At 34.8% G+C, this 24,548-nt stretch overlaps 2 long non-coding RNA genes and 1 pseudogene across 6 annotated transcripts; 1 reads left to right on the forward strand and 2 right to left on the reverse strand.

Annotated features, from left to right (window-relative positions):
* Nucleotides 1-1,426: 1,426 nt before the first annotated feature.
* On the reverse strand, nt 1,427-3,767 carry LOC145087190 (uncharacterized). 3 transcript variants are annotated; one of them, XR_013700741.1, is made up of 3 exons: nt 2,980-3,761; nt 2,361-2,855; nt 1,427-1,761 (listed from the first exon to the last, which is right to left on the reverse strand). It is a non-coding gene; the product is annotated as an uncharacterized LOC145087190 (long non-coding RNA). The 3 variants fall into 3 exon arrangements; XR_013700740.1 differs by having other exon boundaries at nt 2,361-3,767; XR_013700742.1 differs by having other exon boundaries at nt 1,427-1,766; nt 2,361-3,767.
* Nucleotides 3,768-6,480: 2,713 nt separating this feature from the next.
* Nucleotides 6,481-14,925, forward strand: LOC145087191 (uncharacterized). 2 transcript variants are annotated; one of them, XR_013700743.1, is made up of 6 exons: nt 6,481-6,900; nt 7,296-7,527; nt 7,612-7,688; nt 14,069-14,133; nt 14,579-14,623; nt 14,713-14,925. It is a non-coding gene; the product is annotated as an uncharacterized LOC145087191 (long non-coding RNA). The 2 variants fall into 2 exon arrangements; XR_013700744.1 differs by lacking the exons at nt 14,069-14,133; nt 14,579-14,623; nt 14,713-14,925 and adding an exon at nt 13,334-13,497 and having other exon boundaries at nt 6,483-6,900.
* Nucleotides 14,926-18,760: 3,835 nt separating this feature from the next.
* Nucleotides 18,761-23,589, reverse strand: LOC145089718 (putative ATP-dependent helicase C29A10.10c; annotated as a pseudogene). The gene is made up of 9 exons (XR_013701402.1): nt 23,191-23,589; nt 22,157-22,684; nt 20,991-22,071; nt 20,581-20,905; nt 20,245-20,503; nt 19,932-20,148; nt 19,466-19,815; nt 19,254-19,352; nt 18,761-19,159 (listed from the first exon to the last, which is right to left on the reverse strand). The product of XR_013701402.1 is annotated as a putative ATP-dependent helicase C29A10.10c (transcript).
* Nucleotides 23,590-24,548: the final 959 nt, after the last annotated feature.

Below are 24,548 nucleotides of genomic sequence, written 5' to 3' on the forward strand. Positions count from 1 at the left end.
CTATGGTCCTTGGGGAGGGAGATATTTACACCCCTTTGGGTGTAGATAATGCATATTAGGTGATCCAGGAGTTCGGGTTGTGTTTTGGAGTCCAAGGGTATAACCGTAAAGTGATAGTTCGGGCCTTTTATGATTTTTGGATTTAAGTTGGAATTTTTTTAAGGAAAGATTGAGTTGATAGAGTTGTAGAGCTTCTCATTCACTACAAGAAAAATGACTTACGGTCACACCAAAAAAGTGTGACCATATGCGTATAGTGACATTTTATTTTTTCACTGAAAGCGTAACGGAAGGTGACGCCATCGTATGGGTCTTATGGTCACTTTAAAATGTAGTGTCCGTATGATATGAAAAAGTGTGGCCGTATTATAAATGTGTGGCTGTTAGGAAGAGAATTTTGTTGCTAAAATCAATCATTTTATCCAATATTGTGGCGTTAAACTTTCGGTAGACACATTCATTTTGTAACTGTAGTGACTATATATCACTAACTTGCGACATGCATGTTGTTTCAGTGTGACGTTTTACTAATAAATAGTCACACAATTTAAAGTTTATTAAGACTATTAGGTATCTTTTGCAGACATGTAATTATGGTGAACATGACCATATTCGCTAAATGGTCACATATACTTAATTTCATATGTGGCGATTTGCTAATAATTAGTCACAAAAAGAAGCAATTTTGGTGACTATTGCATATCATATAGAGACACAATTAAGTGAAACATGATCATAAGTATTATAAAGACACACATTTTGTTAAAATTACGAATTTAATATTAGTTTACGGCCATATTTGTATTATTTTTCATGACCGATGTTATCATTCAGACATATAAAACATTGTAACTATGACTATTTTATATTATTTCGACATAGAGAATCAATTACAAAATAATTGTAAGTGATTTATAGACACAAAGTTGTTGAAAGTGTGACCAATATGCCAATTATTACCATAAAAATTGGTTATTAGTATAACCTATTTTATCATTTAGACACGAAAACGTTGTTGAATGTGACTATTGTTTGTACTACAATCATAGAAAGTAATTTAAATTGTGGCCATTAGTGTTCTGTCAAGACACATAATATAGATAAACATGACTACTATCTTCCATATGGTCATATTATTTGCATATTTACAAGTGGTTATTTTATTTTCTGACAAAAAAATATTATCTAAGCATGACCATACATGAATTTTTAGTCACATAGTTATTGAATTTAAGGAAATGTGATATTTATTTGTCACATCATTTTTTTTACGTTGTTATTATTTAATTTGTCACAAAAACTTTATATTTCGATATTATTAATAATTGAAATCCAAATCCACACAATAAATTCGTAATTAAAATACCCAAAAATAAAAAATTATACTAATTGCAAGTATTAAAATATGGTAAATATAGCAAAAACATCATAAACCAAAACTTGGATTATAATCATATGAAGAGAAGTATTACACTGATAAAGTATATAATCATAGATATTATAAACCATTATGAACATTAAAATAAGCTTTATAAAGATATGGATGGCAATGGTAAACATAATCTCAGATTTAAATTTGCTCAGTGAAAATAAAGATGTTTCTTAAAGATGGCTTCAAATTCTTACTTGCACCTCCAACTAAAATTATTTTGCTCATAAATAATCAACAAACTACATCATCAGATTTGATCTTCTTATTGCTAGATGCATCATAATCGTTCCAGTTTCTAATCAATCTTCTTGTCATAGTCATTCCTGCACCTGCACTTACAACATATGAAACACGTGTTCTTGGTGATCATATAAGCCTTGTAATAAAAAATAGTAATCAAACACGAGAATTAACAAGATTCACAAGTGAGAACAAATACAAAAAGTTTTAGAGCATATACGTGACTTTTTCCTATGTCATTTCTTCTTGTAATCAGAAGCAAAATACCAAGTTTAGACAAACCCTAAAAACTCCAAACACTTGAACAAACGTTATATTATTTTTCCAACTATCACAGATAATCATAATCAACAAAGCTTTAATAATTATATGATCACAGGACATCATTATTTTAATCCTCAATGCTCAAAAAATTAAGAATCACAATCAAATTTTGGTTATTACCCTAAGTTGATTGCTTAGAATTACCAGTAATAACTTTAAAAGCAAATCCAAACAGCCCTAAATTGATAAGTTTAGTGAAAAACATGAGAGCAACATTTTTTAGATAAAATCTAAAAACATGTATGCCAATTTAGAATTTTGATTGAAAGCAAAATTGATGCGCAAAAACCATATATATTCAAGAAATAATGTCATAGCTTTACTTCTAATAGAAAAACATGTATAGAAGAAGAAAACTACTTACGAAGAGGCCGGTGAGGAGTGGTGGTCTCAAAGAAACGCATCTAATTCCAAATGTAGAAACTGCAAAAAGAACCATCAAAATTAATGATATAGGACAGAAATCAAGAGTTTGAAGGACAGAAAATATAAGGTACTAGCAATGATAAGCCTTCCACCAGTAGATGACAACTGCAACTCATATTCTAATCTATTACCAAAAGGGCATTTATGTCTTTTTGCATAGTAATGAAGTAATATAAAGTAATGAGTACTGACCTTGACTTGCTTAATGAAAGAAACAACATTCAACATTCCACTTCTTGATAATCAGACCAAATTAAAGCGTTATAAGAAGAGATTTAGGGATTTAAAACATAATAGGAAGATATAAATCATAATTAGAAGAGATATATCTCTACATCTATAGTATTGACACTTCCCTTATGCATGATTTAGATCTTTAGCAAGCTCATATGAATCAATACCAATCGAATGTAGTGATTGCATGTAATCAAACCTGAAAAAAAAATGAAATTCCTCAACATTTTTATATCCCCTTCTTAATTACAATTGAGAACAAATTTGTGGAAATACTTATCAAAAATATCATATTTAAACATGGAGGATGAAATAGCAATCACCTTGAACATGAATGGAAGATCAACTCCTAACTTATCAACAAGAGTATCGCCTAATCAGCAATCTCAAATGAAACATGTTTAGGGCTTACCTTTACACTCGATTATAGGCTTCTAAGCTCTTGTACCGTTGAGATGAAGACCCAAAAAAAACCGAGAAAACACCAATGGGGATATGGGGCTATTTCGTGAGAAACTCTCCGAAAAATGTTATGATAGGAGACGGAAGGAGCCTAATGGAAACGATCCTGGAATTCTTAATTCCATCTCAACTGGATTCGTGATCTGACTTGGCACCTTATCCAGATCGACGGTTCTATATTGTTTTCTCCACAAAATCGTCAGTACCTTGATTATGAAGAGAAGTTGTTCATACTATTTTCAAGCAGTCAATAGAGGATGAACAGGGGTTAGGGGAAACACGATCGATGATATAGGCTAAGGCGCGATGTGGAGGAGCCAGGGTGGAGGGACGGATAGGCAACGATGATCACATGAGAGAAAAACTAAAGAACGAACCCTAGTGGTTTAGATTATGTTGGGGGTAATCGGAATTTGGAAACCTAAGCGGGATGTGAGTTGATTTTCAATATTCAGGATTGACATCTTCGATTGTCGATAGCAGACGTTTGGATCGATGGTGCAATGGAGAACGCGATTGGAATTTCCGATATCCCTCATGGCCTAAGGGTTTCAACATTGAAGATAATAGATACATTAGGTTTAGAGAGGAGGGAATTACTAAATCTAAAAATTTTCAGGTAGAGGGAATCTGAAACTTTTGGAATGGAAGAACGAGGGAAAAAACCAAAAATGAAATTTTAATATTTCTATAAAAATTGCAAATAAATGATTTTTTCTTTTTTGATTTTTCTATTTTTTAGAAAGATAACTTTCTTAACCAGGGTTTCCGGACCAGTTTTAATTTTTTTTTCATAAAATTACAAATAATTTTTTTCATTGATAATATTATCTATTGTTTTTATTATTTAAAAAAATAATATCTATGTTTTTATTTCTATCATGAAATTAAAATCTAATATATAATTATTTTGTTATAAGTTTTTTTTATCCATATGTATGTGTGCAAGTGTAAACGAGTCTGGTTGAAGCCAAGCCATATCCATAAGTCATAAGCCCTAATTTATAATCCCCGAGACATAAGCCCTAAATCCTAAGCATAAGCCATAATCCCTACTCCATAAGCCTTAATCCCTAAGCCTTAAGTCATAAGCCATAAGCCATAAGGACTAAGGACTAAGCTAAATATAATTCATAAGCTCTACACCTTAAGCTTTAAGCAATATGAGTTTAGCCATAAGCTATAATCGCTATTTTGTAAGCCTTAAACCATAACCCATAAGGATTATGGTATGTGGTTTAAGAATTATGGCTTATGACTTAAGATTTATGGTTTATAGTTTATTGCTTAAGAATTGTATCTTTTGGATTATGGCTTGAGGTGTATGGATTATGGCTTATGATATAAGTCATAATCCATAAGCCATATGTTATAAACTTTAAGCCCCAATCTATAAACTATAAGCCACAAGCCTTAACTCCTAAGCTATAAGCCGTCAAACATATATCATAAGATATTTCATACAAAATAGGCCTGAAGCCCCAAGTCATATGGCATAAGCCTTAAGCCTTAAGCCCTTCGCCCTTACTCACAAGCCATACACCTAAGACCTAAGCATAAGCCTAAGTCATGACCCTTAAGCCATAAGCCATAAGTCACAAGCCACCTATCCATACCTACAAACCCACACATACACCCTACTCTATTACAAATCCATATATCCACCCACCCTACCCAAACCCAAATTTACATACATGTATACCCCCCCCCCCCCCCACACCCATACACAATCTTCCCATATTTGCCAAAGCACGCCCACCTACACCTATACCCAATACCTACCTCATACAACCCACCTTCACCTACAAACCCACACCAACACCACTCCATATAAAATTTAATATTAATAATCTATATATTCAAATAAAAATATCAATATATTAACATGACAGGCTTTAACTGATATTCACTAGAACCAACTAGCCTGACCAATTGTCTTTATTTGTAATCGGTTAATGACTTTCATCTGATTAATCAATCACTAAGGGTAATGTGGGGATGTAGGTATGGGTGTGTGTGTGTATGTGTATCGATTGGGTTGTAGGGGTGGTGTTGGGTAGGATGTGTGGTATGTAGATGTGAGCTAAAGCCCTAAACCATAACTACTAAGCCATAAGCCTATACCCTAGACATGTATCACAAGCCACAAGCCTCAAGCCTGAATGATAAGCCTTAAGCCTAAATCCATAATCACTAATATATAAATCATAACTCATAACTCATAAGCCATGATGCAGAAAGCATATGTAAACCTAAAGCTATAAGCCCCAATTTTAAGCCATTAGCCCTAATTTTTAAGCATAAGTCATAAGCTCTCAGTCATAAGTCATAAGTCATAAGTCATAAGTCATAAGTCATGATCCATAACCCATAATTAGCCTAATTCATATGCACTAGGCCTAAGGCCCTATGCTTTATGCCCTAAACATAAGTCATAAGCCCTCAATCATAAGTTATGATCCATAAGCCATAATTGGCCTAATTCATATGCATTAAGCCTTAAGCCCTATGCTTTATACCCTAAGCCCTAAGCCCTAAGCCACATGCCTTACGCCCTAAGACCTAAGCCCTCATCCATAAGACTTGAGACTTAAGTAATTAATCATCAACCATAAGAATTAAATCTAAAGGTTAGGGCTTAGAGCTTAATGCTTAGGCTAACGAGAGTAGTCACCACCAACCCATTAGAAAAGTGATGCCATCTCAACGCCACATAAACTCCACTACAAGCTCACTACCAAACCACTAGGCTTTTGAAATGGTCGCCACTCCAATTTATTTATTTTGATATTAAATTAAATAAAAAAATAAAACATAAACCTTAGCATATCACATGTGAAGAAAATGGTCAAAAAAGCTTAACCAATCACATGCGTCGTCTTCATCCTTCTCCATAACCACTCCTACAACCAAGCCACTGGACACCGGGGAAGTGTTCACACATGACTTGGTTGTCCACCTTAGTTTTGACGCGTCTTTTTGGCACCCATTCTGGATAGCCTTGATGCTTAGTGCTTAGGACATAAGGTTCACGACTTATAACTTAGAGATTAAGGCTTATGACTTATGGATTGGGGTTTTTAGTTTACATTTTTCAACACCCTACCACACAGTAGACTAAAGCAACATAAGTAAACAAGTAAGAATTTTGATAGTTTTTCTCTACATTGGAGTTCAAACAAACCATAGGAAAATCATATATATCTTTTCTATTTTATATAATCAATATTAATTAATATATTTTTTAAATTCTATTATTAATCTAATTTTTTTAAGTATATATTTCGTTGATACAAATTTTCACCAAAAAATTAAAATTCCCACACTTATTTTTCATTTCACTCTTCTTTCTTTATCAAACTTTGCACTCTCCTTATCCTAATCGTGTTACCTCACCAGTGATAAACTCCCCTAATCTTCATTGGAGAATGACGTCTACCCCCACGAAACCCCTTACGTTAACATCCCTTGTGGGTTGTCGCCACACTGTCGCACATCTCAAACATCACCGTCCTCGATACCAATTGAGAGTCCATCTCCAATTTCAAGCAATCGTTTCCACTTGCCCTAATCCCAAAGACGCAAAACGATCTCACGACTCTCGTTGTTCTTTGGATTTCCTTCTCTATTGTTTCCACTTGCTAATTGAGTCTGAGATTCTGAGACGTAGAACAGGTCCAGCAATATCAAGCCCTTCGACTACACCTCGTCGCCTCCGCCTGAAGCACCTCCGCTTCCAGGTCCTCTTGGCGCTTGCTCATCTCGTTTCTCCCTCTCTGAAGGTATGTTTAGAGCTTAGTTATGCATATCTGATGGTATATTGCCATCGTTTAGTTGTGTAAATTCACAATTTCACAAATCTACAGCTTCACAAATTCATGGTTCCACAATTTTAATGAAATTCGTTTTCATTGATTGATAGTTCTGATCAAATTCGTTTTTATTGATTGAAAATTTTAAATGGTTAACATCACAGATTCATAGAGATTCTTGTTCACACGGTATTAGACTTGTCTCATCTTTTTCCCCTCCTCCAGATGACCCCTCAGCTGTCATAAATTTTGCTTAATATTGTTAAAAAAAACTGCAATATTAAAACTATTAGCCAATGAAGAGTTTATATAATCGATAATGTTTGAAATTTGATTATTTATATGTCTGTTTGTGTGTTGACTAGTGGTTCCTTAAAGAGATAACTCGAGATATTCATAGTGTAGATGGGGAGTGGAGAATAATTCTGCTGAGATACTTCAATCCTATTGGAGCTCACGAGAGTGGGAAACTTGGTGAAGATCCCATTGGGATCCTAAATAATCTGATGCCTTACACACAAAAACTAAGTAGTTGTTAGAAGATTACAAGAGTTGAATGTTTATGGTCATGATTACCCTACAAAAGATGGCAGTGTTGTATGTATCTATCTATTCTTGTTATAGCGGCATACTACTTCCATTCAATTGATTTTTCTTATAATTTTTTATTTATCTTTGCAGATCCGGGATTACATCCATGTGATGGATTTGGCTGATGGTTATGTTGTTGGGTTTTTGGTATAATACAACATCCTATGGTACACATACAACCCTAAATACCTTGGATCTATGTTTTCTCTATTATACATGCAAATATAAATATACAAGGTATTATCCTAACTAGCATACCAAAACATTGATACATAGTAATATAACAAGTTAGAATTACATACCTCTTTGCTGGTGCTTGATTCCATGGAGCTCAAGAGCCTAGTGACCCAAATATGACACCTTAAATGGTTCACACAACACCATGAACATTTGAAATAACCATGAGAGAAGATATGAGTCTTATCACTCTATGAAATCGGCTTGCCCTCTATGTTGTCCACTAGTGCCAATTTCACCAACCAATGGGGTCTTTATATAGTGTGCACATTAGGGTTACACCATGTAACCTATGACTTCACCCATTCCTTATGCTCCATGGGTTTTAACCTCCATGGAGTATCCATGGGCCACCACATGGGTTAAACCCAACATAAGGAATCATGGATCATAAGCCCACATATATAACAATTAATGATTTACACAATCAATCCCCATATATTTAACTAGTTTATTTTTGATCACTAAATTAATTCCAAATTAATTATTGATCAATACTAATTAAATAATATGATTTCATATTGTAACGCCCGTAGATCCGAGCTAGTCAATTTAGAGATAATAGGGGTCGAAAACGACTTTTCGACAAAAGATTATTTAGAATAAATAATCTTTACCAAGTTTTAGAATATGTCTCAAGGTTACCGTACATATAAAGAACATTGAAATCCGAGTTATAACGAAGAAGTTATGGCCCGTCGAAGTTTTACGGCAAAACCGGCACGACACCGGGACACGTAAATAGTGAATTTATCATGGAGGACTTTTTAGCCTTAGAATTCTAGAAAAACGTTTTAGTATATGTTAAACCGAAAACATACAAAAAAAAAAGAACGCCTAAATCTGACTTCGTATGAGGAAGTTATGAATTTTCTAAGATTTGGCTTAGCAGTGCACAACCCGAAACTCGAATTTCAGATCGAGCGGTTTTTGGCCTGCGCAATCTAAATGAGAATTGAAGATCTCATTAATAGGAACTCAACGGTAAATACACAGGCAAAAACAAAGTCCGCATGTAGAAGTTACAAATTTTACACGGACATTTAACAATATAATCTCCTCGTACTGTTAAATTTAAGATCGGTCGAGAATTAGCCGACGGAGTCAAAATGAAAGTTATAGATATTATTTTTACCTACGCGTGGATATAAATAACGTCAAAAACGGAGATTGCATGTGAAAGTTACAGATTTTATAAGTCGAAAGTGTGTTGTGAGAAAATGGGTGATGTGGCACAATCTTGGCCATTGCTTTCTCCCCAAGTCTTGCCACTAGATGGTGACATGTGGCACCAAGTTCAGCCGTTTTTCACCCTATAAATAGAACCTCTCTCACTCTCATTTTCTTCACACCTTTCCCATTCTTTCTTCACTTTAGTCTCTCTCTAGAACCTCACTCTAGCCCCGAAACCCCCCGAAAAGCCTAGGGAACCTCCCTAGGACGAGGCGGAAGCCCCGGAGTGCTCGACGGCTCCGAGAAGAAGAGCTTTTAGGATCGGGAACGATGCTCCAAGCAAAGCCCGATTTTCTATAAAACCCGCTGTAAGTGAGCTACGCCTACGCTATTTTTAATATAACTTTTATTTAATTATAGTAACGTTATTATGAACTTATAATAAGCACTTGGGCTATTATTATGGGTTATATAAGTATTGTTTAACGCTTATATAATAGTAATAATAGCTAGACTATTAATTAGTGTCGGCGAATAATAGACTAAACTCTAGTGGTAATAATACTAGGTTTCATCGAAGGAAATTAGTTTTAAGAAGCGAAGCGCTGTCTGAGTTCGGAATCACCACCTTTTCAAGTGAGTGCATAGTTACTTTCATCTTACACATAGATATGAAGTATTTTATATAAATTACATGCTATGTGTGCATATTATTTGAATACTTGTTGTCTATGCTGGATGAACGATTTTATACATGTTTTAAATGATTTAAACGATATATTTATTTCATATCTACAAATATGTTGTGGATGAAACATGGGTAGATGAAATAATTAGTGTGTGATGAAATAAAATGATGAGAGATAGGTGATGATAGAAAGGTGATGATAATTAGGTTAATAGGTGATGTAGGATGAAAGGAGATACCATAACCTTAACCGACAATGTGGCGATGTAGTCATCTATCGGAGTATAGATGGCGACCACAGACTATTCTTGTGACAACCGTCAAATTCTGGTCAAGTAAAAGTCAAATAAAGTCAACAAGTCAAACCGATCAACTCAACTAACCCTTGTATACTAGGGTTTACGTTATGTAATTACTGTACAACTCGTTATTCTAATGAGAAATCATCAATGGAAAAGTTCATGTATCTAAATTTCCTTAACCTAAAACTGTGGTGAGTAATGAACCAAACCGATAAAACAATGTTGCATACCTATCGGGAGTGTGTAGGACCCTTAAACATGGCTTAACAGGGTTTACGAACCTTGCGTTGCGAAGCCGGACTCTCAAAAAGGTCACAAAAGAAGCCTCTCCCAATCTCTTTCACTCTATCTCTCTATAAAAAATCTCTCCCAAATCTCTCTAACTATGTGAAATCTCTCCCAAATCTCTCCAAGCATGTAAAATCTCTCCCAAATCTCTCTAGGTATGATAAATCTCTCTAAGTATGTGAAATCTCTCCCAAATCTCTCTAAGTATGTGAAATCTCTCCCAAATCTCTCTAAGTATGAGAAATCTCTCCCAAATCTCTCTAAGTATGAGAAATCTCTCCAAGTATGTGAAATCTCTCCCAAATCTCTCTCAAAAGTTCCTTTGACTTTTTACAGTCTTTCGGGCCATCCCGACCCTTAACCAGGTCAAAAACCGCTTAAAACGGGGTAAAAACGGGTAAAATAGACTTAAGGACCCGAAACCCACTCTATAGGGCCGAACCCTCTTAGAGCCGAAAGTCCCCTTAAGGACCGAACTGCTGAGAAGCGAAACCCCAGGCCTGAACCCGAAGCCTCAGGACCGAACCCGAAGCCTTCGGGCCCGAACCTCGCATGAAGAACTAAGCTCTAGCCTTCAGACCGAACCTCCTGTCACACCTTCACTCCATTTCGCCTTCGGTCCATGACCAGAAGGGACCGAACCTCGGTCAGGACCGAGAGGTCTCGCAGGAAGCCCAATTTTTCCCGGTTTTCGACTACGACTTCATTTTAGGCCCATTTTTAATTATTTTAACGCGGGATTTTCACCAAAAACTTTATTTTAACATATAAGGCCCATATTTATTAATTAATCACGTTTTTGCCTTTTTGGGGATAAATCTTATCCAAGAAGAGTGGGTGAAGTACAAGAGGTGGAGTGTTGACTTTTCTTTAGTTTATGACACAAGCAACCACCACACCGACTCCATGACCAGCCACACTCCTTCCACCATACCTAGGTCATGTCAATGTACTTTATCATCATTTCCATCCATTCTCACGTTCTAAGAGCTGGGAAAACTCACCCTCTCTCCTCACTTCACTCATTTTCTCTCATTTCCACCAAAAAAATCAAACAATTTTCTCTCAAATCTTCTCTCTCAATTTCAAGATTCAAGGTTATTCTCCAAGCTTTTCTTCTACTTTTGGTAAGTATTATCATTCTCCATATGATTATTTCACTTCCTTCGACTCAACCTGGTTTAACCATAAATAATCTCTTAACCAGCCCATCAAATAAGTGGAAGATTCATTAAACTGCGAAACAAATCATAGATATCTTACACAAACATCATCACATTCATGTTAGATCTTCGAATCTTCAAGGCATCTTCTAAGTGTTCTTGAGTAGAACACTTCTTTCTTTCACCATTCATCCACTGGAATCATATAAGGTGAGTTCATACCCCTATTTTTTCATGTTTTCTTATATTTTAAGAGGGGGGGGGGGGGGGGGGGGGAGGGGGAATACAAGTTAAAACACCAAGAACACAATTAAACTTTTCCAACAGCTTTCATCAAGAAAGTTTAACTCCATTCACGGACTGTTTTGGTCAACTTAAACATTTTAGTTTTCAAAACTGTATTAGATGCAAATAGTTTAGGTTTATACCTTTAAAATGACTACTTGCACATCCCCATACGATTTTTCTACGATATATGGTGATTTTTACAAAACAGTCTATCATTTCAAGAACAAATCCGGACCAGTCTGTGAATATGGACATTTTAACATAAGTTTAAGACTTCAAAAAATCATAATAAAAATTATGGATAAACTAGACACATTTTATGAATTTTCAGAATTTACGGATTTAGTTTTCGACTCCGTATGATTTTTCTTTGATTTTTATAAAACAGTGAAGAAAGGTTAAAAACTAGTTAACAGCTTATAACTTTCATAACACTTTGTATTATGTTAAGCAAAGTGTATAATAATAAGTACTAAATATTGAATGTGTTTTCTTGTTAGTTTATCATCATAAACTGAAATTTAGTCATTCATGATAAGTTTCTTCATTCATTTAGAACACATATAACAAGCTATAATAATCATAGTTTATGGATTTATAGCACTAATGTATTTTTCATAAAAGAGTTCTTTTACATCACAAACGTTTTGGATAAACTATAATAGGTATAGTTTATGTATCATTTACATTTCAAACTTATTTACCAAAGGTTTTCAGTTTAGTTCACGTAAATCTGTTAATGAATAAATTTGTAAGTCATTCCCTTCGTGTTACCTTCATGGTAACAAAGTCAAAAGTCCTATAAATTATAACCAGAGTCTCTTGTAGGGAGAGCATGATGGTTATGTATAGATCTATATTGGTTCTGACAAGCCCGCACCTGAGCTGTTTGCAACAGCTAGACCGGCAGGTCAGAGGTGACAAGTGTCATTTAACGTGCGACGCCTGAAGAACGTCGTATTACGAGGCCATCTGAGTCTAGCATGGTTATAATAGCTCACATGTGGTATTAACAAATCATAAGATTTACGGGTTCTACTTTTATATTAGCGAGTTATGTCGATTTAACTCATAGGAATTACTTTAAGTATGGAAAAATACTTGTACACTTTTATATCAAAAAGGGTTTTATGCCGATTTAAAATCACTTTTATATCTTTAAGTATGGAAAATACTTGTTTACTTTCGGTCCTAGATTTAGGACTACCTAACACTTATAAGGAAAATATTGGATTTTCTTTGGAAACATATTTCTGTTAAAAATACATTCATCTAGAATTGTCAGGCTTCGGCTATAATTGTGAAGTGTATATGTTAGAGTTATATAAGAATCTATTCATAATCGACTTAGAATTGGTGGGCCAACCTTTCTTCTTGTTCCTTGTTTGGTTGTGGATCTAGGGTAGACCCATTATATTCGACGGTTTATTTAATTTAAATCTTATATAACTTATATACACTGTCTGATTATAGAAGGAATCTACGGATCTTTCTAGGGTTCATTATCGCATGACATAGAAACATTCATTTCGCATTTGATAAAGAAAATATTGGATTGTCTGGAAACATACTTTGTCGTTTTTACAAAGAAAACAGTTTCATTCTCAAACAAAAATCTTATGAACTCTCCAACTTAATTGTTGACACTTTTTCAAAACTACTTGTATTCTCAGGAAATCAGTGAAACGGGAAAACCAACAACATTTTGAGGATGGGACGATAAATCGTCAAACAATTCATTTTGTCATCATAATGTAATTGATTTTGAAACATGTAAACTTACTATGATGTAACTTTTTCAATTATATTTATGATGGTCGTATTACTTTGAGCACTATTATACTCGTTGTTGTGATACTATACATGAAGTCCTCCACCATCGTACGTTTCCGCCATCCTTGGTTTGGGGGTGTGACAATTCTAGACAACCCCGTGGAAGCACCAGCAGGCCCATAACTTGTAGGTGATGAATTACGAGTTTAGGCGATGTTGTAACTACGTATTCATGCGATGATACTCTAACCCCTTACTATGAATTATGAGTTCAGGCGCTGTTGTAACTACGTATTCATGAGATGATGTCCTAACCCTTGTTGGGCACGTATTAAGAGAGTAATCCCTGAATCAATACTGTATATGCAATGTAGGCGATGATCCTTAGGGAGAGTCCTTAGGAACAAACATATAAGGAAATGCGATGTAAGGAGATGGGAGGTAAATATGATGTAGGAAACGACCCTTAGGATAAATCCTTAGGGAAGGTACTTAGGAATAAAGAAGATAACGGGGATGGATAATTGGGTTAATTGTTAAATGATTAAACATAATAATTATATTATTTTGGGTTGAAAACCCTATGTACTCACCAGGTTTCCCAACCTGACCCACTCAGTTTACTTGTATCATAGGTGACGATGTGAAGTTACATTACACTGAGAGATTAAGGAGATATAGATCACTAGTGTAAATGAATGTAAGTTCTGTTTATGCTTATGTTTCTGTATTGACGATGACATCCCAAATGTTTTTAAATAAATAAAATACATTTCTTCGGAAATGCTTTGATAATGAAATTACCATGTTTTTCTGGGAACAAATTCCATGACGTTTTTATTAAAAGAGATACTCTGATTTTTATAAAGCATAAACAAAAATCGGTCTTTTCTAGCCGTGAAAATGGGGATGTCACACATATTAATATATTAGAACTTATAATATATTAATATGTCATAAATATCTTCTTCTCATTAAAAGGTCTACCCAAATGTTCCGATGCCATGCAACCCAAATGGACCATGCCGGGTCGGGTCAAGTATATACCAATTATAGTTATGGACTTAGACACTAATCCAACATATGTTGCAACACTTAAAAAGCTAGAGGAATTGTGTTATATATTTTATGGTGGTGGTTTGCAGGGCAAAATATGTGATAAAATGATTATTTTCGTACTGAATGTCATGGTATGTGTTTCTTAATGTCATGAATTACATTTGTAGCGATTATATTTTTCCTTCTTTTAGCATATAATGATCTTTATTTTTTTTTGTAGAAGGTAAAGGCCAAACCTTGATTCTAGCGTTACGTGGAGAATAAGAAAATGACAAAAAAAATGACGATATACTTTCCTTAATATCTTTTTACCTTATTATACCATCAAATTTTTCTGGTGTAATATTGTTATAACACAAAGTTAATTTTTTCAGTTTTTTACTATAATGGTGGATGACATGTTATAATATAAACTACATATAATAGCAATTTACTTTCGTTATGCAATGTTAGACAAAGTTGTATTATTTTCATTTATTTATCATACTTTTCTGTTAAAGAAAGTTGTATTCTTTTCATTTTTTAATGATGTATGATCTGGTGCAATTAAAAAAATAGATGACAAAAGGGCAATTTGGTCCTTTCTTATATTGTTATTTGTTTTTGTTTTTGTTTTTTTTTTTTTTGGTTTTTTCAGAAATTGTTTCTAACTTTACAAAACTGTCATTCAATCTTTTTCATTAATTTATACAACCCTTTAATTGCAAAAAAAAGCAATGTACTTTTGTAAAATGCCATGATTGAACATTTTGTTCATTTTTTATTCTGCCGAATGATATCAAAGATAGATATGGTCAAATTTAAGAGTCTTCCAAATACAATAGTACAACCAGAATGAACATTACATAATTATAGTAACATATTCAATGAACGACCCCTAATTATATCGATAAGACATTATTGTTTTTTATAACTATATTTACATATAGACACATATAATAGTTGTAATCGTAACTAAATGCCACATACACACACTATTTGCTTCTTTTTAAAGCCGATTCATAATATTTTGACACACATAATAAATGGTACATGACCATAAGTAACATATTCAATTAACGACCCCTAATTATACCGATAATACATTATTGTTTTTTTATAACTATATTTACATATAGACACATATAATATCTGTAATCGTAAATAAATGCTACCTACACACACAATATTTGTTTATTCTTAAAGTCAATTCATAATATTTTGACACACATAATAAAAGGTACATGACCATAAGTAACCAATAGTAACTTGTTTTAGTTTCTTGCGTTAACTAAGTACAACTAGTACAGAACCGCGCTATGGACACACAAATATTTAGTGTGACCATATGTATCACCTTTTAGCTACTTTGTTTGTTATGTGGCTAAAAAGGCACCAGGTTATAGACACACTAAGAACTAACTGATGTGATGATACTTTTATCTACTGTCTCTCATAAAAAAAGTATGACAATCTTAATTGATACATGTGGCTGATTATGACCTATGGCCTCAATGTTCAAGTGTGACTAATATTTGTCACATTTGGTATAATTAAGTGTGGTTAAGGTTTTGATTATCTATATAATGGCCACAAACTAATTTAAATGTATCCAAAAATAGTCTCTAAATTTTTTTAGTGACCTTTGGCCACACTTTTAATAAAAAATGTCACAGACCGTTTTTTGAAAAGTGTGACCGTAGGTCATTTTTGTACTAGTGATTACCTTTTTCGGGGATATAAGGATCGTCGAATTCGGACATAGAATGAAGAAGTTATGGCCTTCGGAAGTTTGGTGGTTTTAGGGCTAAGCCTAGTATGTTGGGCGTACATTGGAGTACGATGGGCGTACTAGGAAGGCAGATCGTGGGTGATCTTTAGAGTACGTTGGTCATACTAGGAGTAAACAGGGCATACTCCAATCAGGTGCAAACCCTAATTTACGGTCTTGGACGATATTTAATGGCCTTAACTTAACTCCAAACCCTCTTACCCTCAGCCTCCATCCCATTAAACCGTAAATACGAAACCCTAGCCCCCATTTGAGTGATTCGTGAGTTTCTGGTGTGATTTCGTGTGTCTTGGTGCTCATTGAGAAGAAGGAGTTTCTTGAAGGAGAGTTGGATTGCTTGGAGCTGGTAGATCCAGGCTTGGTTTTCCTTTCTACATCTTCTGGAGGTATAAAGTCTCAACCTTAATGGCTCCTTTATATATATCTAGTTTTGGATGGTAACTTATCATGTCTTGGTCCCATGATGGTGGTTCTTATGAGTAGAAGCTACTACATAACCTTTAAGCCTCATATTTGGTCCTTGTTGAGGTCATTAAGTCATAAAGTTTCGATCTTCTAGAATTTATCGTCTCATGCAAGTATTGGTGATCTTATTATGAAGTTAGGAAGCATTGATTATGGTTTAGACCTCATTAAGCCATGCAAAGTCATAAAGTCATGAACTTTATGACTTAAGACACCCCTTAAGGGTCGGATCTATGTTTGGACGTTCTTGTCTTAACTACTAAGAGCTTAATGGTGAGTTTTGACCCTCTGGTGAGTACGCTCATCGTAATGCATGGTTCATGCTTCAAAAACTTGTACATAATGTTGCGACAGGTTGTACGTGGGGCGTACTCCCGAGAAGTCCCCATTTTTTCTGCTTTGTCGAGTTGTACCGTGCGCATAGATGGGTAGTACGCAGGGCGTACAAGTTGGTATGTAGGACATAGGCTTCTTGGGCCCTCTTGAATTTGCGCCACCTTTTTGGACTCTAGGGTTGTGGACCTTTTGGACTTGGTCTTGTATTGAACCTTATGACTCTCTATTTGGGCTTGGGTCATTAGTGGGCCTAGTTTGGGCTTGGGCTATTATTAGGTCTCGTGATTTATGAGCTTGACCTTAAGAATGTAACTTAGGTTGGTATTGATTGTGTTTAGTATGAGGAGCCGTTATATACCAGACTTGGAAGCGAGATTTGCTATCTTTTGTTTGAGGTGAGTCTACTCACTGTACCTGTGGGTCGAAGGCACCAATGTTGGCCCACTAGGATAGGTTATGCTAGTTGTCTTTGTGACTCTTGCATGGTATGTTGGGCTAGGCCCATTGTATGACAGGGTAGGCCTATTTGTATGTTGGGCTAGCCCATGGATCAGGAAGGGCTAGGCCCATTGTATGTTAGGTAGGGTTCTAGCTGTCTTTATGACTATTGCATTTGTATGTAGGGTTGGGACCATTGTATGACAGGCTAGGCCCAATTTGATAGGCTAGGCCCAATGATATGTATGATATGTGGTATTTGGGGAACACACTAAGCTTTGTGCTTACGGTTTTATGGTTATGGTTTAGGTACCTCTGGTTTGAAAGAGAATGGCTCGGCTTGATCGCAACGCATCCATCCATGTTTCACAACTTGATGATTTTGGGATTGTACTTTGGTAACTGTTTTATTATGATATATTTTTGAATGTTTGGAAAATGATAATTGGTGTTTTTGGTTGAATTTAAAAAAATGAAATTTTTACCGTATAATTTTTTGGTCATTACATGTTTGCATCATCAAACTTTCTTTCAAGTTGGAAAAGTTTTGACAAACTAAGTTTAATTTTGCAATTTTTAACCATTCATCTTAATTCTTGTTTGGACTTGCAAGCTAGTTCGAGTTGTAAACGAACCGAACGAACAATAATAGAGGCTTGTTCGTGTTTGTTCGTTTAACTTTAACCGAACAACAAACGAACATGAACAACTAAATGAACATACTTTTATGTTTGTGTTTATTTATGTTTGTTCGTTTAAGTTGATAAATGAACATAAACAAACACAAACGAACATAAACAAACACAACGTCAAATGAACTTAAACGAACATATATGAACAAACACAAACAAACTTAGACGAACATAAATAAACAACCATGAACTTAAAAGAGTTCGATCGTCTTGTCAGAGATGGAGACGGCGTGTGATTAAGTAAACCCTAACTAGACAGACACGAAGTTGTTTGAAAATAGAACGAGGGAACGATGATTTAGGAGAGACTGGCTCACTTAATCAATATTAGACAATTAGTAGCTTTCTTTTTACTCTCTCTCTCTCTCTCTCTCTCTCTCTCTCTCTATATATATATATATATATATATATATATATATATATATATATATATATATATATATATATATATAGGTAAAATCAAATAATCATAAACAAACAAACATAAAAGAACATAAATGAACGAACGTAAACGAACAATCGAGAGCATTGTTCATATTCGTTCGTGTAACTAAACGAACCATATATCTTGTTCATGTTCTTTCGTTTATTGAATAAACAAACATAAACCAACTTCCCACCGAATGATTCATGAATGAGTATAATATAGAATATACACAGGCACACAGCGATCATTTCATTTAAGACTAACTACTAACTGATATTATCCGGCCAATTGTTGCTAGCTAGCTAATAAAAGCACAATCATTGATATATATAGTTGAACAACTCCGGTGGTGTTTACTGAACTTTTGCGCCGAAACGTTACACCAATATTTCATTTTCCTTCACTTCCGCCATAACTTTAGTAAACTGTTGCATGTGAAGCAGGCCCAATGTAGCCCGTGCAATTTTATCAAGTCGGTCCAATCAGTTCCATAGCTACAACCCATTAAGTACCTTTCATCCTTTTATATCTGGAATTCCTATAATAAAAAATAATACAACGTTTAATTAACCATTCCTGTTGGATCTCCAAGTAACTAAATTAACCACCAATAACAGGGTCCAAGAACTCACCAAACACTTGTAGCTCTTGTTGCATCTAAATTATTTTTGAAGGACCAGCTTAGATCAGAGTCTGAATTCATAGGCCATGTAATTGGAAGCATCAACTTCCTATTCATAATTTCAAAACAATAAGTTATGTTATTAAAACAGAAATTTATCTAAACCCAACCATATATTAAGATCGAAGTCCATACAAACATCAAAATGCAATTCAAACATACCCATCAACGTGCTTTTCCATGCAGCGGTTCATCATATTGACAGTATAATTCCCATATACCTTTTCCATTAATATCTTTGCCAGTTGTTCAATCTTGGTGGCTGGCAAAACATCCCAAATCTTTATCACCTGAATGCAAAGTGAATTTTGTACTACAATATCTACAGCCCAAATCAAACACAAGTCTGGTGTTACATTGTACGACTCCAGATTATGCATACATGTTCCTGGTATGTTCACTTTATGGTTTCCATCTTTTCGCCAGCCACTCAAAAGTTGAACTAGAAGAGTAACCACTTCCTTACAAATAGTCAGTGAATCCCGCAATTGTCTCCAAGAACTTGTCATTAAACCTTACCTAACATAAGCCAAGAAAACATCTTTACTAAGTTTGAGAACAATTTGTGAAAATGAGCAAACCACAAAAGTGTATTCTTGGTAATAATAGTATCAAGCATCCAAAATACCTGCCATTTTACCCCATTAAAAAGAAATGAATCCTTATGGAATAAGTTATTAAACTGACGAAGCTCAACTAAAGCAAACATGGCAGCTTGAGCCAAGTTTTTGTCTTCACTAGCATTGTAAAAACGGCCACGGTCTTTAGCATTAACAACTATATACTTCCAAATAGAGCCACTATTCATCAAAGTCGATCCATTTCCCAAAATCCACAAGCAATATCTGTATATAGAACAAATGGGATAAACAAAAAGGCCATTCAACAATAACAAAAAAGAACAAACAAAGTCGAACAAGATCAGTTAATTTGCTTGTTACCTAGCTCTAGTTAATGCCACATTAGTTCTTCGATGATCTGAAAGAAAACCAACAGACGCTCTACTGTTACATCTCACTGTGGATATAATAATTACATCCTCTTCACTCCCTTGAAAGCCATCAACGGATTGGACATTCACAGAGAAGTAATCTTCAGAATCCATATACTTATTGCCAAGTTTATCCTGTATTGCATTTACCTGAGCCTTGTATGGTGATATGCAACCAACACTTACCCTTTGTTTTCTTGAAACAGATTCTGTGATGATAGCAATAAAAGTTCAATCATTAACTTTGAATGAGAGATCTAGAGAAGGAAAAGAGAGAAACTATTACCTTTATAGAGATTTGAAATGATTTCAGCCACAATAGCCGCTTCCATGAGATTTCTCATGCTATGACTCTTATCAAACTCCTCTCGACCAGAACTTACATTTATAAAAGAGTACGACCCATATATACTTCCTTGGAGAAAACGCTTCCCATAACCACTGCTCTTGACATTCACACCATCGAAGATTTGTTTGTCATAGAATTCCCTATTTGGAAACTGGCTTATGGATGGATGCATCCTGTATTGAACATTAAGAAGGTGCTTCTTATGCCCTAGGGATACAAGTCTCTCGAATAAGCTCCTTCCGAATCCAGCCTCCTCACTAATCTATAAACACAATGCAAAAACTTATTAAGAGGTTAATTAGCACACACTAACACGTAAATATACAGAGCATATAACAATGTTGAACCTTGCTTTGAACTGTGGCTGGGAGTTGTCTTTCATCCCCAACTAGAATAACATGTTTAAGACCTCGAAGCTGCAAAGGTATAAGAGATTCACATTCCTTTACCTGAGCAGCCTCATCAATAACAAGAAACTCCAAAGGTTTTGTCCTGCCATAACTCAAGTTGATGGAGCTCGATGCTGTGGAAAATACCAAACAGGCATTCGCCAAACAAAATTTTTTAATTTTATAATCTTTCTCAAATTTTGGAAAACGAAGTGTGCTTCGAAGGTATACGAGTATCTCAAGGCATGACATTATACAACGATCTAAACTAACAATTACTCCTGTGCTGGAATCATATAATCGATTTAAGTCTTCACAAATAACTGTTTGTGTCATTAGTTCTTCAAGAACTTTAAGAGAATGAACAAGTACATTCATTTGTTTAGCTGCCTCAGCCGAAATGACAGATGTTGGCATATGCGTGTACAAGCTTTCAATACAAGATATAAGGCGATTTCCATAGAAGCTGAACTCCTTCATCACAAACTGCTCAAAAGGCATAACATTTTGCTTTTCTGTTGAGCAAAAGTGGTACTGCTTTTGAGGATCCTCAAGGAAACTAATCATCCACTCACTGATATCTTTCCATTCTCTCAAACTATCAGCAAGAATCTTGACACGGAATTCTAAGAATACATTTGAAAGGTCTTTGCAATCGTCTATCTTCATTCTTTCTCCACCAAATAAAACTATGTCTCCTAAACCATAAGTACCAAATGGCAATGAATCCTTCACCAAGCTCAAAACTCTTTTGGTAACTCCTACAACTGCAATATTCGTAGGAGCACAAGTCAGGGTTCTGCATTTCATGCTCAGCAACATAAACAATAACCAACCAATAGTATGTCTTTCCAGTCCCTGGAGGTCCCCATATTAAGCTTAATGTTTTTTGGTGACTGCATTCTCTTGTAGCAATGCAGCTCAAAACAGCAGCTTCTTGGGAACTATTAAGCTGAAATGATTTGAGAGCTTCTCTCATCTTTGATAAAGTCATGTCTCGAGTTGTATCGATTGAACATTCAGCACAATTTTCTTCAACCTGTTAGAAATAGTGATCGAAGGTTCAAGTTTCCAAAGAGAATCATAATTTTGTTTGACATATGAAAGATGTATGTTAATCTTACAGAATAGTCGACTCGCAGCAAAGATTCAATCATCTTCAGTGTATCACCTTTTAGGTTGGAGTGAAGTGCTTGTGAAATACCAATATATGTTGTCAAACTGGTTAGGTGAACAGCATAATATTCTACATCCTTCCTTCTATAAGTATCTTCATCCTCTTGTTGATTCATTGGTTTTGATGACAAAACCAAAAGTTGACATTCTGATTTCTTCATAAGGATACAGTCATGCACAAAAGCAATGAGGAAAGACTTGTTTGGCCTCTTCAGATCATCAACAGATTTTGGCCTTACATTAGTCAAAGCAATGAGATCTCCAACCACAGGTACATAAGATCCTTGATATCTCTTAAGCATAATGGTGTATAATAAACCTGTGGAGTTTTTCAAACTAACAATCTTGGCAATAGGAGAACGGTTGACTTCTAGTATCTTTGATAGCAAGTCCGCATGTATTTCTTCAAGAAGCGGATAGAAGAAAGATTTGGTATAGTCAGAGACAGATGAAAATGTCTTGGGAATCTCTGTTACCTGTTAAAATAGTGAATGTTCCAGTGGTGGCAAAAGTATAGAAACAATAAGAAATTAATAACAAAAAACAGTGTTGAGGTGGTTTTGGAATAATCTGTGACATTCAATAGTTGGGTTAATTATTAATGCATAAAACAGGATAATTACATTATTTACAATTTTACATATTATCTCCTTTTATCCATTTAATGTAACAAACTATCAACATTTACCAATTGTATACTACATATAAAATCTAAACATGTTATGTTGTTTGGCTACCAGAATCCTTCTCAGTTCTTAATCACTCATCTTTAGATCTTAGTTTGAGAAAAAGTATGGCCTTTCACCGAAAGAGTGTTTAGCTAGTGGCTATATTATTCAAACATAATAACTTAGCATTTTTATACATATCTAGATATGATGAACATAAGTGTCAGATTAAAATATGTTTCATGGATTAATGCTTGTAAATATGTAAAAAAATGCCCTAAAATGGTCTATATTTAATAACAAGTGGAACTCACCTTTCCATTGTACAGAGTTCTGTTAAGAACGTCAGCCAGAGACCAAGAAAACACCGCATCAATCAATTCTTGACCCTTATATATGCCCGTCACCATAATCCTTAGCACTTATTTGTTCCTTTTAGATTCTTTAAAAATAATAATAATAACTGGTAATAATAAACAACCACGTAAAAAAGTTGAGTGACTGAGAGAATATTTGAAATCAAGGTCGTTTAACACTTTGGCTGTGAAGTAATGATCATCAGAGTGTGAGGACTTCTTATACAGGAACAAGAATTGAGAAGAGAAACCAAGAAAACAAGTTGATACTAGCTCAATCTAATGAGAAATCCGATTATACCTCAGACGACCACGGTTCTTGGTGCTAATTAAGAAATACACATAAAGGAGAAGATTGAATATATACTGAGTAATGAAAAGGCAACAGATTTTTTTCCTTGAATTCTTATAGTCTGTGTTGATCGAAAGAAATTGAACTTTAGAGAAGGAAATGAAAGGTCAAGGACTCAGTGAGGTTAATTAAGCCGTTACAGTTCCCAAGAATTACAAATTATCTCTTCCAGCACGTAATTCACTAGATTTTAGCTAGTCTCTTTGTACCAATATCGGTTTTTTCTATTTTTGAGTGGTTTTTGTCGATGCTTTCAGATTTTTTTTTAGGATGCATTAGGAGGTCAACAAGAATAATGGGTATCAGCACCAACAACTAGCTTTACCGGCGACACGTAACTTTCGCGTTATGTGTTGCCGCTAAATATGGTTGTCGCCGCTAATGCTTATCGACCTAGATCCGCGTCGAAATATGAGGTGAAACCTTATCCATTGATTTTGTCCCTAATCCAAGGACTGGAAATCGATAACGTACATACCAATAGCGGCGACACCAATAGTGGTGACGGTGTCGCCACTAATACTCAAATATAAGTAAGATACGATTTCAAAAAATCGAAATTCAAATAAAAAAATGATTTCAAGAGAAATTGGGATTCAAAGAAAAAAAGAGTTCAAAGAATTGGAATGGTACTTTCAATCGTTTCTTATTTCGACCATATGTGTAACATATCGGGTGACATTTTTGACATTAGATTCGATTACTTTGTTCCAATGTCTTGTTTTTTAAAATGGATTTTGATGTAAATGTTTGTAATCTTTTACTTCATTCATGACAAATCTATAGTGAAGAATGCCCTAAAGGTGTTCGACGAAATGTGTATGAGAAATTTTGATAAACAGATTGCTTCTTTCCATGGTTGATGTTATCAAAAGTCTAAAATTAGGGTTTATAACCTTCGTATTCTTGCATTGATGGGTAATACCAAGTGTTAGACATGGTTGATCTTTTGTTTTGGGGTGAT

The sequence above is a fragment of the Lactuca serriola genome, chromosome 2, assembly GCF_051521515.1.
Source record: "Lactuca serriola cultivar US96UC23 chromosome 2, Lser_US96UC23_V15, whole genome shotgun sequence".
In the NCBI taxonomy this organism is placed as follows: Eukaryota; Viridiplantae; Streptophyta; class Magnoliopsida; order Asterales; family Asteraceae; genus Lactuca; species Lactuca serriola.